This window comes from Anas acuta, chromosome 15 (assembly GCF_963932015.1).
Source record: "Anas acuta chromosome 15, bAnaAcu1.1, whole genome shotgun sequence".
Classification (NCBI taxonomy): domain Eukaryota; kingdom Metazoa; phylum Chordata; class Aves; order Anseriformes; family Anatidae; genus Anas; species Anas acuta.
In genome coordinates this window covers 3,518,794-3,538,479 of record NC_088993.1, presented here as the reverse complement: position 1 = coordinate 3,538,479, position 19,686 = coordinate 3,518,794, and the positions used below count along the sequence as shown (strand labels likewise).

Here is a 19,686-nt window from a genome sequence, read left to right as displayed (position 1 = left end):
CCACCTTCAGAGGTCAAGAGTTAGCTTGACAGCTACATGACATAATGCTGTTTTGCAAGTCTTTACCATACCATATGATGTATCCCTATAAAGTCCTCCTGTCATTATAAACCACTCCTCTTCCACATCCTTTACTGACAGAATTAGGTGTGCAGATATACATACATATATATTTATATATGTGTGTGTGTATGTTCTTTTGCAAATCCATTCCTTTCTTTTTCATGATAGTTGCGTTACCTCAGTAATTCTAGTTATCTGGAGGCACATTTATTATGATGTTAATGGTACTGCCTGCATTTCAGGAGTCACAAGGCAATTGTTTTTCCTGTTGCATTTATTAGTGTGATAGCAAGAACTTCACAAAAAACTCCCCCACAATGTGAGCAAAACAAGCCTCTGAGAAAACACAAGAAAGATGATTTAGTTTCATCAGTGAAGAACTGCTTTGTAGGAGCTCCTGTAGAACTTCCCACTTCATGAGTCACAGGGCAGTCACAGGGACTTGTCAGAGCATTTCAACTTCTACAGACAGCAAAGGACAACGGTCTGAAGACACATTAAATGCACTGCATCTTCTCTTCAAAAGCAATTCTGTTCTGTTACACCTATACATCCATAATAAATTAGCTTTCTTATTCAACAGTGACAACAATGGAAAGCCCAAAAGAAAAGGTGAGGAAAATTAACTTTAACCTCTGCCAAAATACTTATTAAATACACTTGCTTACCAATCCTTCCCTTGTTGCAAAGGCCATACAAAATAAGGAACAATACAGTCTATAATAAGGAATTTCTGCTACTTAGCAATAGTTTAGAAAGTACCCTTAACTCTTACTGCTCATTAAATGTTTAACACTACTAAATAAAGGAGAAAAATATATTATCTGTTAAACTTTTATCTACACAAAAACTACTGCTTAAAAGAACACCATAGAAGAATCAAATCCAAGGTCAAAAAGCTGACTCTGCAATTACCTGTTTAACTGCTGACCATTAAGACTGTCAATAAAAGTATTTAATAGTGTCAGCTGCAATGCTCTTTTTTCTGTGTAGTAACCATCTGCCTATTACCAGCTGGATAGAAACTGTCAACTCATTTCATACATGCAACTGAATAGCTGTCATCTGGTAACAAATTTTTATTACTACCAAGAGTGTATTTTAATTCAAGGGAATGACCTGGAAGTACAAAATTCCATATTCTGTAATCCCCCAAGCCATGCAGTTCTCCCTCTTAAATTGCTATTGAATATCTATATAGATTTCTTTGCTATTCCTGTTTTAATATAATGCTATAAACAACTCCCTTTAGTGAAGAGGGTCATGGGAAGATTTACAGGTCTGTTTCACAGGTGAATTTATTTTACCCAATATATCCATTTAGATCTATTTTGCTCAGAACATTATTCTTAAAGACTTAGGAAATTCTTCAGCATCAGATAGAGGTCACACTAAGTGGTGCACTGATGACAAAGTGTCATGTATGACCACAATCAGAAGTTAAATGCAGGATGTAAGTGCAAAATGAACCTCAAGGCACTAGCACAACTGCCTTTTGTTATTATTTTAAAAAATAATAATAAAAAAAAATTAAAGACAAGGAGATAAATGCTGCTCAGATGTGTTTCTTTGCCACCTGGACAGCTGAGGAAAAGGACTGGATATATTGAGACAAAGCAGTATCACTCACCAAAATGTACTATCTGAGAAAGTACTAGGCACCCTGTAATAACAATGGAGATCACAATGTCATTAACGTGAACAATATATGAATTTTCATAGATATGTGTAGTATATAGCACGTTACTGAATACAGAGTACATTCATCCTAGTTCAGGGCATTATGGTCAAGGACACTAGCTTTCCCATGCCTTATGTGTTTTTACATATCAAGCCCCGATTTGCTTTTCCTGTAAAGCATGATGTCTCATGTATACATGCATGGCTCTGTCATAGGTCTTACTAAGTAACCAGAATTCCCAGTTTATTTAACCCATCTGAAATCCCTCTGCACCAGCTATGAATTAGTAAAGTGACTTATCTAAAGCGTTTCTTCTGAATATTTGGCCTCTAGTTATACAGTTATTTATTATACAAAATGTCTAATAATGCAATTCATCTTCCCAAATACAAAGAAGCACATAACTGAGCTGATTAGCTTTCAACATTATAAAATCAAATTATATGATGCTCCAAGTTCTTAAAACAAGTTGTAGAAAGAGAATGCTAATTCTGGCAATCAATGCTATTAAACTACCATTTCTTTAGAATTCAGAAGGGAGACAAAAATAATCTAACTGACCTATATGAAAAATGCACTTAATTTTCTGTGGTGCTGAGAACAACATTAAACTGATTTTAAATACCCAGATAGCTAAAAAAGATTTAAATAAATAAATAAATAAATTTTACAACCGAGGCAGGGATAACAAGAAAACACAGAAACATCAAACTTGAAAAATACCCTTATTCTGTGGTTAAGTGGAGGCACTAATTGAAAGAGCGGATGAAATCATTGACTAGCAGACAGTTTCAAGAATGTCAAAAAATGAAAAAGAACTCTTTAGACAACCACAAACATCACTTTAATGAAGAGAGATCCATGATTCCTCAGCTTCTCATGACTTTCAAAAGAGATACTAGTATGCCACGATCTGTTTTGAGAAAACAGAAGTTTTCTTGAGGAACATGGGTAGGCAGCAAGTAGGTAAGACAGAACACAAGGAGGCTGCCAAAACTTCTAGGGAGGGAAAAAAAAGCCTCACTGCAAGATGAATTACAAAACTTGAGCAGAATAAAGCAGTACTCAGGAGTAAAACAGGTTTTTATTCAAGAATGGTTACCTGAATCTTAATCAACTAAATCCACCAACAGAGGCAATGCATACTGCGATGCAGTTCTGTTATGACTGCAAAATTAGTATTTTGAGTGAAAGATTGTCTATTCAACTTGAATATAAAAGCCTTAGTAACTAGATCTTTTTAATCCTTTTAATGGCTGATCACCTGCCAAGGTTGTTTAACCTCCTTCACTTCTCTTCAGTAATCGCAGAAGGACATGAAATGTCCTATTTCATATATATATATATATATATATATATATAATTTTCCTATTTATATACAAATATGTATTTTTATGTATGGGAAATACATAAGTTAAACAATACATAAGATTATTTGGTTATTAAAGAACTTAGAAAAAAGTAGCTAAACACGACAAAAGAGAAGTCAAATTGAACAATGTAGAGATCTCTGCTCTATTTTGAGAAATTTATTTTTGTTAGCTTATTTAATAAGAATGATTGAGAAACATTTTGGGAAGAGATGTCTTGTTAAAGAATCAACATCCCCAACCCTTTTACTCATCTGCAAGGGTAGCAATGTTAATATCTCGGGAGCTCTCCCCAGCGATATGTCAGAATTGATATTCCTGACGTTCATGAATTTATACAGAGCAAATGTATAAAAAGAAATGCTTACAACAGCCAGTCAAATAAAACAGAAGCCTTTCTATAGTTGGTAAATGCATTCAGTAGTACATTTCTTTTTTCAGATGGGTTTTCAGATGGATAGAAGAAAGCCACTGAAGAAGATTTTTTAAACAGATAATCACAGAATCACTTTATCTTGAAATTACATAAATGTAAATGCAAATTGTTCACTGTCCTTAGACAAACATAAAGTGACAAAGTGGCTCTTAGAGCCAAAAGATACCATAACTGTTAAGAGGTACTTTGTTACACAGGCTGTAACCCTTATTACTTCTCAAAACCAACTTGAAAAAAAGCTATAGACATTTTTATCCATTAAATGAAAAAGCTATATAACGGTACAGTTCCTATGCTGTAATCAATAGGTTACTTGTTCAATAGAGGGCATACATTACTTTTACTACAAGACAGATTCACTGGAAGTTAAGTTTTGCCTCTGTCATCAGATAGTTCTTCCTTATCCAAGGTTTTGTTAGTCTCTCCTTTCACGGAGTAATGAGACTGGGACTTTTTGATGACTAAAGGGAGACTTCATTTTTTCAGAAAAATGACTGTCTGTCACCTGACATAAAACAGTAGTTCAGGGTAAAGCAATGATATGAAAGTTGCAATAGGAAAAAAAAATGCAATGGGAAGAAAAAGTATTTAAGTATTGCCCACGTTTCTTTAAGGAGTAAACCATCTCTGTTTCCTGACAGACTAGGAAAGTTCTGCAGGTAGACAGAAAAAGGTTTAGAAAAAACAAGTGCAGCTATCTAAAAAGGGCCTAGAAACTAGGTGGTAGTGGCAGTTTAGACATAAAGATCAGTTTTAAGCTAGATGAAAGTAAGAAAAAGACTTTCATTTCCAACGCCACCTCCCATTCCTTTCCCACTTCTCCCCCTCTTTCCAGAGGGAATACATGTGGCTGAGCCCTTCAACATCAGACAATCTGGATGGATTTTTTTTGTGTGTTTGAGTATAGAATCTGGTTTTGACACATAGGATCTTTGAAACATTGACATGAGTAGTATAAAAGGTATCTCCAAGACCATGTATTGACATAACTGAGGCTAAACAAACAAACAAACAAGTAAATAAATAAATAAAATAAAATGAAAAACACCCTTCATGGACTGGAAAAGCTGGAAATGAGGAGACATTTCTTCTCAGAAAGAGCAGTTAGGCACTGGAGCAGGTTGCTCAGGGAGGTGGTGGAGTCACCATCCCTGGGGGTGTTTAAGGAAAGGTTGGATGTGGTGCTTAGTGGGTGATATTGGTGGTAGGGGGACAGTTGGACCAGAATATCTTGGAGGTCTTCTACAACTTTAATGATTTCTGTGTTTCTATGATTCTATGACTGAGGAATTGACTTCAGTCGGTAGCCTTAAAGCACACAGAAAGGAACCACAAGAGCAAAAAGTCAAAGCAGTAGCATTACAAGCACAATCATAGGCAGACCACAGTCTATCAACTGAGCAAGACTCGGAGCTGTGCCTTACCTTGAAGCACCCAAAAAGGACAAAGTAGGGAAGCAGAAGGCAGCACAGTATTGTTTCTCTCGTATGGAAGAACAGAAGAATAATACTGCGCAGATTCATTAGAGAACTGCTGGCTCCCTGCCTTGAGCAGAGCTCCCTAAGTTTTTCTGGATGCACACATATTAGAACTCTGCCAACGCTTAGAATTAAAAAAACATACAGCAGTATGAAATTTGTGTGAGTTCTTGGATAAATTTAATTAGAAGTCAGGGCTGCTGAAGATTCAAGGAGCCTGCAACATTATTAAGCTTAAATTTTTAAAATTTAAGAACATACTGAAAGAGTATGTTCACAACAAACAGCACCAGTTTCTTGAAATCAATGCAGCATTACTCAATTCAAGTTACACTAGATACTTTCTTATTATTTGGCAGCAGAAAGGGATAATACCTACATTTATTACAATTCCTCCAAATAGCAAGCTCAGATGGACTACAGAATAGGGAAAAGATGTGTACAGAAAAAGTGAAAGAAGAACTGTGGTTAGAAAATAGATATATTTGAGTGCATCAACTGAAAAACAGCAGTTCAGTTACTCTGGAATATATGATCACTCTAGTGGTTGCCTAAGATTAATGAAGGTCTCTGCTACACAGGGAAAGATGTGTCTGGCAATCTACACAAACATTATAGTCTTCCTTTTCTTCAAGTTCTTTATTCTTCATTTATTCATTGATATTCATTATTCATTCAAGTTATTTATTCTTCATTCTGTAGCAATTTTTGACCTTTCAATCCTGCCTGTTTCAGAACAGCCTGAAGAGTTAAAGTCCTTTTGACAGGTCAGGAATGACATGGTTCAAAAGTGCAGTGATGACCCTTTCCTATTCAGTAGTGCTAAAACATCCCTGTTCAGTGACTGGTGTAATCAGAAGGACTTGCAAATCCTTTTTTGCAGTCAGCCAGGATATTTAATGAAAAGCAGCATCTGTACCTACATCACCCCAAAGAACACAGGTTAACCTTCCTTTAGCTCTATTCCCAGCACTGCATCCTATCAGTTTACCATCATAACAGTTAAAAAAAAATATATTGTTGGAAGATACTGTTATTATTACTAATTTGCATTCATATTAGGAATTATTTCCTACAGGCAACTAATCAACATCTGTAGCACTGCAGAGACATTCTCTTGAAAGGGCAGTAATCAAAAAGCAGAAATATAACATGCAGATTTATTAAAAATTTAGATCAACTGTGAGTCTATGAGGAGCAACATTAGCAAATGGACACCCTCCACCTGCCAAGTGAGTTGCAATTTGCATCCAATTCCTCAGAGGATACTACTATCCACAAAGCATCCCAATTCACTCTCAGGTGAATGCACATTGCTACTATACCGATTCTGTTAAATTATAGTATTACTAGTATTCTCTAATATCCCATCCTACCTAATCTCCCATTTTTATTTTTCATAAATTCAGGATGTTATGTCAGGGTTATGAAACACATCCCCTAAATGGCAGAGAATATTGGGAAACCCAAACCCCCTAAAAATAAAGGGGCTTAAATAACATGCAACATGCTGTACAGATTATGTACGGTAGCATATTTTGAAAACAAAAATTCTAAGCTGAAAACCAGATGGCTAGTATACAGGAACCAAGTCACTGCCTGAATAGGAAGAAAAATCTCTCTGTTGGCCTGAAATAAACATATTAGATAAAAAGGGTTTTACAGCAGTGGTAGATCATGATGAGGTCTCCCCTGAGCGTCCTCTTCTTCAGACTAAACAGCCCCAGATCACTCAGCCACCCCCCATAAGTCTTGTTTTCCAACCGCTTCACCAGCTTCCTTGCTCTTCTCTGCACATGCTCAAGCAACTCCATTTCCTTCTCTTGGCAAGGGGCCTCAAACTGAACACGATATTTAAGAAGCGGTCTCACCAGTGCTGCATATAAGGGGATAGCCACTCCTCTGGTCCTGCTGGCCACGCTATTTCTGGCAGGCCTGGATGCCATTGGCCTTCTTGGTCACCTGGGCACTCCGCTGGCTCACATTCAGCCAGCTGTCTACCAGCACCCACAGATCCCTTTCTGCCAGGCAGCTTTCCAGCTGCTCTTTCCCCAGCCTGTACCCACTGTGTGGGGTTGTGACCCAACTTCAGCACCCAGCATTTGCCCTTGTTGAATGTGATGTGACTGGCCTAAGCCCATTGAGCCAGGCTGTCCACCTCTGCAAAGCCTTCCTATCCGCAAGCAGACCAACAGTCCTGCCTAACTTGGTATCATTTATAAAATTTACTGAGGGTGCACTCGATCTCATCATCCAGATCACTGATAAAAATGTGAAACAAAACTGGCCCCAGTACTGAGCCCTGGGAAATGCCACTGGTGACTGGCCACCAACAGAACTAACTCCTCTGGCCAGGATTTCTTCAGCCAGCAGCCATCTAGTTCTTCACCAAGCAAACCCCACACCGGTCCAAGCCAGGAGCAGCCAGTTTCTCCAGAAGAATACTATGGGTAATTATATTTTATATAATTTTAATATTTCTAAACAGGGGATTCTGAGAGACGGTTCATTGCAAATGATGTTTTGTTTCATACCAGATGATCCAGAGCTGCACAGGCAGCCAGCTTGTGCTTCATGGCTCTTTTCCAATTCACACACTTTTTTCTCCCTTGGCTGCTAGATGAGACTTATGACTAGACTTTTAGTTTAGCCTTAGCAGTTAAAGAGTTAGTTCACTTTTTGTGGTGTGGTTGTTAAATGAAAACTGTTGTCTTCTTATATACATTATTAAGAGATGCAAGCAAACAGTGATGTATTACTTTTGTTTGAAGCAAGCTACAATACAAGCCAAACATTGCAGTTCTTACTCTTAAACAGCTAGTATTGACTGCATGCAGTAAAAATCCTTTCAGTATCTGAATGTCTTCTCTCTCTCTCTCTCTTTTTTTTTTTTTTTCTAGTTTTACTGTCTTGATAACCTTCCTTCTGTTGTTTCTGACTGGAACTCAGTAATTCTCCATAGTATCTTGAACCGCTGCTTTGTTGTTGATTGCTCATTGTTTACTCTATTTCTGACCTGCATGCCTTCCCATTGCAAAATCGATACAGTATTTGGATTCAAAATAAAAAGTGAGTGCAAATGGTGCTTTATTCTGTAGATAATAACACTACCATACTATTATTTATATGTCTTTATATAATAAGGAATTACAAACTCTGATAGCCAAGGCAAAACTGCAGTTTGATTCTCAGAAATAAACCTAAAAAGACAGAAATGAAAACCCCACTACTGACTTTACTATCCACAAAAATATAAATAAAAAAATAAGAAAATAAAAATGGGATTTGTTGTGCATAAGGCAATTGGGCAAAAATGCAACAAACCAGCTGGGCTGGCTGAGAAGGTGGATCGCTGCTTGGGCACAGGAGCCGGGAAAGAGGAAAGAGAATCTGCCTTTGACAACAGAAGTGAAAGAGGTTCCTTCAAGAGAAAGAGATGATAGTTCACTTTAGGAGAAAGAAAAATGGAAGCAATCAGGGAATGTCTTCACTGATAAACAGAAGCGTAATGCCTTTTGGTGCTAATTTTTTTGTTGTTGTTGTTACTTAAATATACATTTCTAAATAAATCTTTTCTTGCTAATTCTGTCTAGTGATAAAGCTAAGTCCATGAGCTTCATTTAATGAGTCACTTAATTCCTCTGAATGTGGTGTTCTTTAAAAGAATTATGACACATTCTCCAAAGTTTGTTCGAAAAAGATGATGCATAGATCAGTTTGAGAGCTGGTATCACTGGAGTCAGAAAGGTAGACTGAGAGTTACCTATATGCATCAAAGCACTGTAACATGCCACAATGTAGGGAGCATACCAGAACTTCAAGAATCCCAGGGAAGTATGCAAAAACAGACTTATGTACAAGGAGAAAAGCAAACAAACAAACAAAAAATATAATGAAGTTCTTCATCTACACTATGATTCAGTAGTTTCTTTCATACTCATAAATACTTATTTATGTGATAATATAGTTCTTTAGATTCCAAAAGAGTGGTGTTTTTTGTTTTTGTTTTTAACTATAGCTAAAAGTAGTACACAACAAAATTGAAGGGAAGTGATTTCTGATGTATAACATAGAACCATTAAGGTTGGAAAACACCTCCAAGATCATCTGGTCCAACCATCACCCTACGTCACCCACTAAACCATGTCCCTAAGCACCATGTCCAACCTCTTCTTAAAACACCCCTAGGTATGGTAACTCCCCCGCCTCCCTGGGCAACCCGTTCCAATGCCTGACTGCTCTTTCTGAGAAGAAATGTCTCCTCATTTCCAACCTGAACCTCCCCTGGCACAACTTGAGGCTGTTCCCTCTAGTCCTATCACTAGTTACCTGCGAGAAGAGGCTGACCCCCAGCTCCCCACACCTTCCTTCAGGTAGCTGCAGAGAGCAATGAGGTCTCCCCTGAGCCTCCTCTTCTCCAGACCAAACACCCCCAGTTCCCTCAGCCTCTCCTCACAGAACCTGTGCTCCATGCCCTTCACCAGCTTTATAGCCCTCCTCTGGACACGTTCCAGGGCCTAGATCCAGAAAAGTAATTACTAAAACTCCAAAACTCTACCAATGACTCAATTTTATATTTCAGTCTAACTACACCCATATATCTTTATGTATGCATGTAGGTATGTGTGTGCACAGAAATGCTCATTTGTGTTATACATACTTGTATAGAGATCTTGTAAAGTTTAGTTAGCAAGTAATGTGTCATAATAACCATATTATCAAACATCACAATTATCCAACCCCTAGTGGAGATTTGGTTTATCAGTGTCTTTTGTTACTGAAGTGAAGGTGAGCCTGCTGATACCACAGTTATTTGGGTTTATACAAGAAACTGCATCTTTAATGCACTAACTGACTTTGTATTTTTCATATGCATCTCAAATTGCTGATTCAATGCTCAGAGAGTCAGTTTTGTAAGTCTCAGTGCTATGCTTTTTGCTTCTAAATTAACTCTTTAACAGAGTCACACAATTAAATAATAGGACCTGCTTTCTTTACTCAGCAGTATATTCCACACTGGGTAAACTATTTGTCATTCTTACCATAAATTTTCAATATGCTGATATATAATAACCGAGACTGTTCAAGTACAGTATTTGACTTGCAAAAAATAAATAAATAAAAGGTTGAAATACTGTCTCTTTGATACAAAATTTGTGGAAATAGTCTAGAAGTAGTTAATTCAATGCAGACTGAGTCTTTAGGAGTAAAATAGTGTTAATAATTACAGGAAAAACTAGATATAGTTGTGTTTAAACAAATTCCATATGAACACATTTGACCATCTGCTTTAACTGTCTTAGGGTAGGACATTGGCAGATATTGCATAATCATCTGCATATGACAGGTAATTTTAGCTGAATATAAATGAAAAAACGTTCCCAGACATCTGAAGGAAAAAGTAGTTGCAATCTTACCAACTATCTGAAGTGCTATTTAGTATTCTAAATTCCATAAAACCGATCACGTTACAAACACAATAAAGGAAAATACAGGTTTGGGGGTTGTTTTTTTTTTTTACTGTTTTCTATGTTTTTTGAAACATAAATTGTTCTTCCCAGAATCTTTTATTTGTTTTAGTCCCTTACACTTTTAAAAGCAGCCGCTTAGGAAAACAACTGACTCATAAAACACCCTTACTTTTCTATCCCTCTATAGTACAAGGGCTATTTATTTATATACCTTATTGTTCTGGCAAGTAAGATATTTGGAATACCTCTGAAAAGGTTTTATGAAACAAAAATATCCACAACCAGTAAAGATTGTCCTTGTAGAACACATGGCGAAGTTTTCCAATTTATACAGAAATTTGTGCAGTCATCTCCTATTTAACTATGTTGATTTACAATTCATTATTTAAACAGTGCACAAAAAAAGCGAAGTGCACTGCAACAAAGTGCTATCAGTACTGAAGGTCATTCTCTAAATAAACTGAAACAAATGTTTCCTAAAGCCGCCTTCTAAAAAAAATATATATATCAAACTACTTGAAGATCTAACAAAACAAATATCGTTACTGAAGACAATTGAATTTTCTAGTACTTATTCTAAATACATTACGGAATTAAAATTGACTGAAGAGATTTGATTTTCCTTAAATACATTGGAACAGCTGAGAGGGAATAGAAAATCTGGTAAGCAAGTTACTTTAAAAAAAAAAAAAAAAAAGGAAAGAAAGAAACGAGGGAACAACTCTTCAGAATTGAATTAACTGGAAGGACAGCATTTGTTGTTAGATGTGCTCAGGTCTGTACTGGAATGTGACAGCACCTTTAGCTGTGCAGCTGCCCCAAGGAACAACTGCTTGACTCACAAAATACCTCAAGTGGGAATGGACCAACTGAGGGCTCCTGTCCACCTGCCTGCTCAAAGCAAGGTTAACTTCTGGGCTGGAGCACAGTGCTTCAACATCTTGTTCAGCCAAGTTCTGCTGGTCTCCAAGAAGAACCACAAGCCTCTCCAGGCTGCTCCTGCACTCAACAGCCCAGCTGGCTTTCCCTGCTCTTTTGGTGCACAGCTCTGGGATTATAACCCTGCCTTTCCTCCCCCTTTTTGGTGGCTGAATACACTACTCATCCTAAACTGCGCTTGCAATCTTATTAAATGCATATTATGTGGATACAAGTAAATCAATTACCTAACACAGTTTGATATTCAATTGTGATACCTATTGGTCTAAAATATTAGGGAACCACTATAGGCCTCAAAGCAATCCACTAAATAATGCAATGAGGAAAATCAACATTTGGACCTAGTTTTCATGCTAGATTTCTTTTCACAGTATCTTTTCTTGAACTTCATGGCACAATTCCTTTGTTCTTCTGTGCTGAGTATTATTTTCAAATACACCACAAAGTCAGGAGCACTGAGACCCTCTTAAGGTTATGGACTTCTGTACAGCCCACGTAAGATCATATCAGGTTTCCTCTTAAGAAAAACAGTTTTCTTTATAGGCTCACATTCACGAAGAGAGAATTAAATTGGTAAACACATTTAGCCTACCACAAAGTGTGCAATGCTGGCATAATTATCACAAACTCCTATATAGTCTTAATAGAGCCCACATGCATCAACTAGTATTTCTGGCCTGAGAACATCTGAAATAACTGCTGGATCATCCCTCATACATTAAATATCCCTATTACATGTATATACATATATAAAACTCCAAGCAACAGTTTTGATATTGCAATTTTCCCTTGGACAGTTTTACTGCAAAGAACTTCATTCCTTCTCCTAACAACTACCAGTTAGACCAACAGATATTACTACTGTCACCTATGAAAACTTGGCTGAGCCAGACAAAACTCCTAAAATATCCCTTGCAAACAACAGTATGTTCTTTCTAAATATGATGGAAACAAAAGGAATTTACCAATTTCAGAACTAAAAAAGATAAGACTCTGAGTCACACTCAATCAGTTCCCATCATGCCCACACCACTTAGATTTGCTATTACATTTTGAGCAACAAGACAATCCAATCAGACAAATAATAGGAGAGTCAAACGTGAACTGTAAGATCCAACATCAATCCTTCCATCACCATCACTACGACTCTCACATATGCAATCTCTACAAGTTCATTATTACTATTAATTATTGCTTAACAATACAGTACCATCAGGTGTTGCACTAGAGAGCATCTTGTCAAGTGTACCATGTACTGTTAATTTCTCTCTTCTGTGTTGTTGTGGTTTAACCCAGCTGACAGCCAAGCACCACACAGCCCCTTCCTCTCTCCCTCCCTTCCACCTTCCCCTCCCTCCCCCCCCGATGAAAATGAAAGAGCCCCTGGGTTGAGATAAAGACAGCTTATTAGGACAGAAAAGAAAGGATAATAATAATGGTGATAATAGTATTACTACTAATAAAATGTACAAAACAAGTGATGCACAATACTCACCACCCGCTGACAGATGCCCAGCCTATCCCTGAGCAGCTGGCTCCCCCACCCCGGCCAGCCCCACTGTATTAATTGTCCAGCATGACGCCAGATGTATGGAATACCCTTTTGGCCACTTTGGGTCAGCTGTCCTGGGTCTGTCCCCTCCCAGCTCCTGCTGCACCCCCAGCCTGCCCACTGGCAGGACAGAGTGAGAAGCTGAAAAGTCCTTGGCTTGGTGTAAGCACTGCTCTGCAACAATTAAAACATCAGCATGTTATCAGCACTCTTCTCATCCTAATCCAAAACACAGCACTCTACCAGCTACTAGGAGGAAAATTAACTCTATCCTAGCCGAAACCAGGACACGTGTCTACCACTGCTTCAGAAGTTCAGATTTTTCTTCAGCACAAGAGATCACTCTTTGCGACAGAGCTGTGTGGCTGGAGGAAGGCAACGAGAGGCCTACAGTGCACCACACTAAGTTCAGTTCTGCCACTTTGGTATTTAGCAATTTATTTAGCATTGTTATTTATCACAACAAAAAGAGATAAAAGGACTTTCAATGGATTCCTTATTAAGCCTATAGCTAACAGAAAACTAAACAGTATTTTCTCTCCTTTAAGTGATTTCCTCTTCTCTCTACCACACCTCCAACTAACTTAAGAACAGAAACAGAGATATGTGAAAACTTGCCCCACATTGGCCTTGTATTTCACCCTGAAGTTTTAGAATCAGATTACAGGCACTAGACAAAAGCCCCACTTTGTGTTGACCATGTTCTCTTCATAACAATGAAACTTACAATGAAAGCTTACAATCTTTAGCTTTGTTTAGGCAAAACATTCTTCTGAATTTATATATATAAATAAAAGACAGCAAGAGAGTGAGATTAAACCATGTCTTAATGGACAGCTTAGAATATTCTAAAGGACAGTGAGAAACAGTAAAAATAAAGATGATCCTGCAATGAATCCATGTTGAAAGCATCTGGAAATATCCTTCCCAAGACGAGTGGAAAAATGAATAAAATAAAAACAGAATCAGAAGGATCTGCACAAGCTATTTTGACCCAATATTATCCTTCTGCTCAAATAGACTCCAGATGTTTTAGAAGGAGCAATTAAATTTGTTGTAATGGGGAAATTTATTGCTAAAGGGGAAGTTCAAACTGTAACTACTCAGCACTGGCAATTTGTGACCAAGGAGTGACCCAGAACAGAGGGCGAAAAGCCTGATAGCAGAACACATTAAGCTGGCCGGCAGCAGGAATGCCGGAGGCAGAATGACTCCATGTCAGAGAGCGAAGTTCCTCTTGCAGATGAGATAGGAAAGGCCACAGCAGCGTCCTGAAGGGATCGAGGAATGCCGGTGCTCTGGGATCACCTTGAGGCAGCAGAGCTGGTGCTGGGTGATGAACCCATTGCGGGGCTGACACTCATGGGGTCCATGCTGGTGTCACTGGGTGTAAGGAATCGACTCATCCTGCACCTTTGTGGCCTCCTGGTCAAACTGCTTAGGGCAGTAGGGCTCTCTCCAATGCATTGCTCTTTCAATCTCTTCATATTTAAGCACAAATATGTATCTAATTCACCTCAAGGCATACAATAAAAATTCCCCAACACAATGCAAAGTGTAATTGTTTTTCACATGCAGATTTCTGAGAATACCCCATTTTTTAAATATATCAAAATTAAATGATGTGTAAGGTTTTAATAGCAACTCATAACTTCTTGATGTCAACTCTACTAATGTAACAAGCTTGAGATTCAGCGCCCTGCACAAGATCTGTTATTTTCAGCACTTAAAGGTTAGCTCCTGGATCTTAAAGCAATTTTTCTGTATCTATTCCTCTGATTCAGTAAAGTAGGTCAGTGTCGCCTCAATGCCTTCCTTTGATTCTACCATCTTGTCTTTTATTTAATTACTGTGTAGTAGAATGATTCTCACTGCTGTCAGTGCAGATTACCTCATACTAGGCTGTCTGCAGTAAAATGAACCAGAATTAGTATTTTCAGTGGAAACTGAGATAGCAGAAATCCCTGTTTTACAAGTAGCATTCCCCTCCTCAGCAAACACAATTTTTCTGTGACTCTTATTTATATCAGGTTTGCATGTCAGTTATATTTGTTATGAAATACCATCTTTAAATGAAGTTTTTTCCTAATACCGTTATGAATCGCTACAACACTGTATCATTTTCCTTTACTACAGAAAATATATAACTATAAATAGCAAGAAAAAGCTGCTGGAAAAGTCATCTTTTTGCTCACTGAACTCAAACCATTTTTCTATTACAGTTACAGAATTCCAACTATATTAGATTGTTCCAAAACATTGCATCAATTCGTGTACATCTTCTGAAGACAAAGGACTATTTGTTGCTCAAGATCTGCAATATATTAATGTAATTACAATTAATTTCATTGTAACATCATGACATTTGAACTGTGATACAACTCCTCTATTACTGTCACTAGTACATGAAATACATTGAAATGTACTCTAGTGGAAGCTTAAGTCTCTGTGCTTACTAAGCACCTAGTTACAGAGCTGTACGAAGATGTATGTCACCTGAGTACCGGTCATGCGGTGTAAGGTAACTGTAATCCAAGACTGATATTGAGGCAGTATTGCCACTCTACTTTTTGGAGATATCGCACAGCACCCACTGTACTGCCTCAACTCTTCTAAAGCCACCTCTGCCCCCATAAGCTTTTACAGCTCAGAGAACTTTCAGATTTCTTCACCTTGCTGCTTGTTCAGACAGAAAACAAGAAGACTTTCTCATAAGGCTCCTCTGCTCCTATTTGCCTCTCCCTTTCCCCACCTTACTTCTCCCCTTTGTCCTCATTCCCAGCTACCTATAGCACTATTGCTTTAAGTTTATCAAAATAGAATGAAGCGCTTTATAAATTGGTTCAACAACATAATGACACTGAACACCTTTGTGACCTTAGCCTTAAATATCTTTCTGAGAAATTTCTATCAACGTGTCTCATTAAAATAAAAATGTGTTAAGGTTATCTTAACAAAATGCATTGTACTTGACATACAGAAAATGACTAAAATTGATGTCATGTTTTTCCAGAGCAGGGGTGCTTTAATTTGGAAATACATTATTTAAGTAAGCTTATGAGAGTCCTGGAGATTGATAGAACAGGTACACACTACACTGATAATGCTTCCCTGTGGAGGTTTTACTCTAGTGTGTAGCCGAGCTCCACCACAACTGCTCTCTCACTCCCCCTCCTCAAAGGGGAGTCCACTGGGGGCTCCTCCACAGGCTGCAGCATGGAGATCTGCTCCATGGGGTACACCATGGGCTGCAGGGGGACAGCCTGCTCCACCTGGGGCCTCTCCACAGGCCATGCAGGAGCTTTAGCTCCAGCACCTGGAGCACCTCTCCCCCTCCTTCTTCACTGACCCTGGTGCCTGCAAGGCTGTTTCTCACTCCTCTCACTCTCCCAGCTGCTGTATCCCACAGTTGGTTTTTTTCTTCCTTTCTTCAACATGCTCTCATAAAGGCGCAAACAACATCGCTTACTGGCTTGTCTCTCGTCAGCAGCAGGGCCCTTATCTAGCATGGGGCAGCTTCTGAATTCTTCTCGCAGAAGCCAACCCTATGGCCCCTAGTACCAAACCCTTGCCACATGAACCCACTACATTTCCACAGCTGAATTTGGTAAATTAAGCTGAAGGGTGAGAGCACAGCTTGGCTCCTTGGCCCATTTTTATCTTGGCCTTTATCTGAGAATAACAGTGATGGTAATTTGAAGAAAATACAAGGTACTTCTGTACGCAGGCATTTTTGAAATGGTGACCCAGAAAGCAACAGTTCTAATTTTACTTATTAAGTTATATTATACAACCATGAATATTAAAATATTTGGAAGTACTCAAAATTATTTGGAAAAATTGTATTCTTCCTAAGCAAAGCAGCATTTCTACTATTGTGTTGGTTTTTGTTTTTTGTTTTTGCCATTGGAAACAAAAAATAATTCTAAAAACAAAGACAGAAATGCATGAAACTCTAGGAGATCAAATTCATTTAATAAGGTATCATCTCATGGGAAACTGAGAATCAACTATGAAACAGTCTCCCTATTAATTTATATTATTTGACTAGATAATGTGATGTTCAAATCTGGGACACAATTTAAACTGGGACAAGTAATCATTATTTAACCTAGTTTCTATAAATTCACCTAAGACTTTTTTTGTTTTGTTTTGTTTTTTTCCTAACAGCAAATATAACTGACACAAGATACAGACAAAACATATTTTGAAAAATATAGTATTTTCTTCTTTGTATTATCAAGTACTACTGTGAAGACTTTAATATGAAAAAAAAAAAAAAAATGAATTGGAAAGTAATATCTAGAAGGGGTTTTCAGGAGTGTATTATTATGCTTACATAGCCAGAGCCACAAGAAGACTAAGGTATTAAAAATTAAGAAGTACAAAAAGATAAGCTTTGCTAACAATACCTTGCTGGAAACAGAAGCCAATATTTAAAAGAAATTTGCGACTAACTAAAGAGTTTACAGAAAAAAAAAAAATCCTCTGCCAATGTGAGACAACAGGCTACAACAAAAAGGTGATGATAATAATCAGCATCATAATCAAAACCTGCTCCCACAGAGGTGAAAATTCTCACATGTGCAATTCTAATTCACCTGTTATTAAAGAGAACATGACCATGATTTGGCCACAAATTTACTCACACAGTTTCACACGTAGGGTCGGAACCTCAGAATACAGGATAGGGTTGCCTAAATGCAAATGAGCAATTGACAATAGTGCGTAAACTGTACTAGGCTAGGTCCTGTTGTACAACAGCTACGTTGCACACATTGAACACTACATTGCCTTTTGGTAGACATGAACGTTTTGGCAGCCTTTATGCAACCCCACTCACAGCAGGACCCTGCGCTTTCTCTCTCTTGGAACCCTAACCCTAATCACTACCCTAAGTTCTCACTAACCCCACCTAAGTCTCCCTAATCAAACAAATAGAATAAAAATATTTCTTTAGCTGAACTGTTTTTTTCTTGACCAGCTTATTCTAAATCTAAACTGCTATGGGTTGGGAATATAGGGAAATCACTTTTAATTTTGCAGCAGGTCAGCACTGCATTTCTTTTGCATATATGAGCCTGGAAGTAAGTCCTTGATTCAGTATCATAAAACAAAGAACCAGAAGAAACCCATCTTTATCATACTCTCATATATCAGTTCAACATGTGTTTACAATTTTTTCCCCTAAAATTACCACTTCTTAAACTTAATATTAGATTGAAAAAAGAAGAGGAAGATGTCACATTTACAATGAGGAAGTCACCATGTAAAATGATAGATAATGTTTTTTAAAACAAACGAATCCAGAGGAAATCTTTCAAATAGGGTGCTGGAGACAAGGACAATAAGGCACATTTGAATCCAATTCATGGTGAGAGAAATCAGTAAGACAGGCACACAAACACAATACTGTGCTATAGAAAACAATTTGACAAAGACACGGTTCCATATGTATTTCAAAATAATCAGTAAAAATGTATTAGGCATCTGATTAAGTGGCCCTGCAGGACCACTGCCCACATGGATGAAAAGAATTCAGCAAAACAATCAACAAGGGAGTCTCACCCAATACAGCAGAAAATGCTGGACACAAGGACACTTGCAAAGGAGACTCTCCTACCACACAGCAAGTATCTGCTTCCCCACAGGGGCATTGCCATATTCCAGGATCCCCAAAAAATCAATGGGGGGCATGTAGGGATAAATCTTGTTAAAATATTAACACGACAACTTTTTCCCATCTTATATTTCACAAGGTAATACAAGCAACCCCATATCTCTTTCAGTAGTTTTCTGCTGAAAGGATGAATTTCACCATAAATTTGTCTTCAAGAGTTCTCGCATAAATTTATCCAGTGGCAACAACTCAACTGCAATGTTATGTTAGTAGAAACTTTCCATTTATAATAAAATATCCACTCAACTTCATACTTATCCTATGGCAAATACTGCTAAAAACAGCCTAAAAGTCTTAGATTTTATGATGCATTAGTATTAAAATTGAATGGAACCCCAAAAGATTTTAATTTCAGCACATTAAATTACAGTCTTACCCATCTAACCAGGATGCAATCATTTTCCTGTTTGTTTATTCATTTTGTACTTTTCAAAGTTTCCACGAGCATATTTCAATGGGATGTGATGAGACTACGATATGCAGTTACTGCAGAATCACTTGTTTAGAAGACTGACATTTGTAGCGTACTCAGAACCAAGCAATATATGAGAATCAGAAACTAAGTGAATTCTGTAATTTGGTAATTTTTAAAAAATCCTCTACTAATTTTCTTTTTTTTTTTAAATAAAATACACAATTGCAGTAATCATATAATAAATTCTACAGTATACATGTAGTAGAAGTATTTAAATGCACCAGCTCTATCTCTGTAGGTTAATCTAAAAGAGAGCCTTTTAAATTATGAGCCACTCTGAAAATGCAACCTACAGTGAGTAGCAGGTATATTTCCCTTTTACAGCACAAGTTCTTTCAACATTTCTTTGAATTACCATTAACAATTTATAGCATCTTGTATGATCTGTTTTCATTTTCACACGTTTACTTAGATTGACGGAGATCTATGTGATTTTCATTCACCACTTTCCACCTGTTTACCATCATCATCAGAGAATGAGGCAGACCATGTAGTTAGTATCTGCTTATTCTGAAAAGATACACTTGAACAACGAATAGTC

At 37.6% G+C, this 19,686-nt stretch overlaps 1 protein-coding gene across 19 annotated transcripts in view; it reads right to left on the bottom strand.

The window, feature by feature from the left end:
- Positions 1 to 19,686, bottom strand: part of RBFOX1 (RNA binding fox-1 homolog 1) — an 881,332-nt gene that overhangs the window by 639,032 nt on the left and 222,614 nt on the right. The window contains exon 1 of one of the 19 annotated variants that reach the window (XM_068698982.1): positions 4,975 to 5,013. The exons of the other annotated variants lie outside the window; for them this stretch is intronic. The gene's annotated coding sequence lies outside the window, so the exon portion shown is untranslated. Of the gene's footprint in view, positions 1 to 4,974; positions 5,014 to 19,686 lie in introns of those variants that run through there. 19 annotated transcript variants of the gene reach the window in all.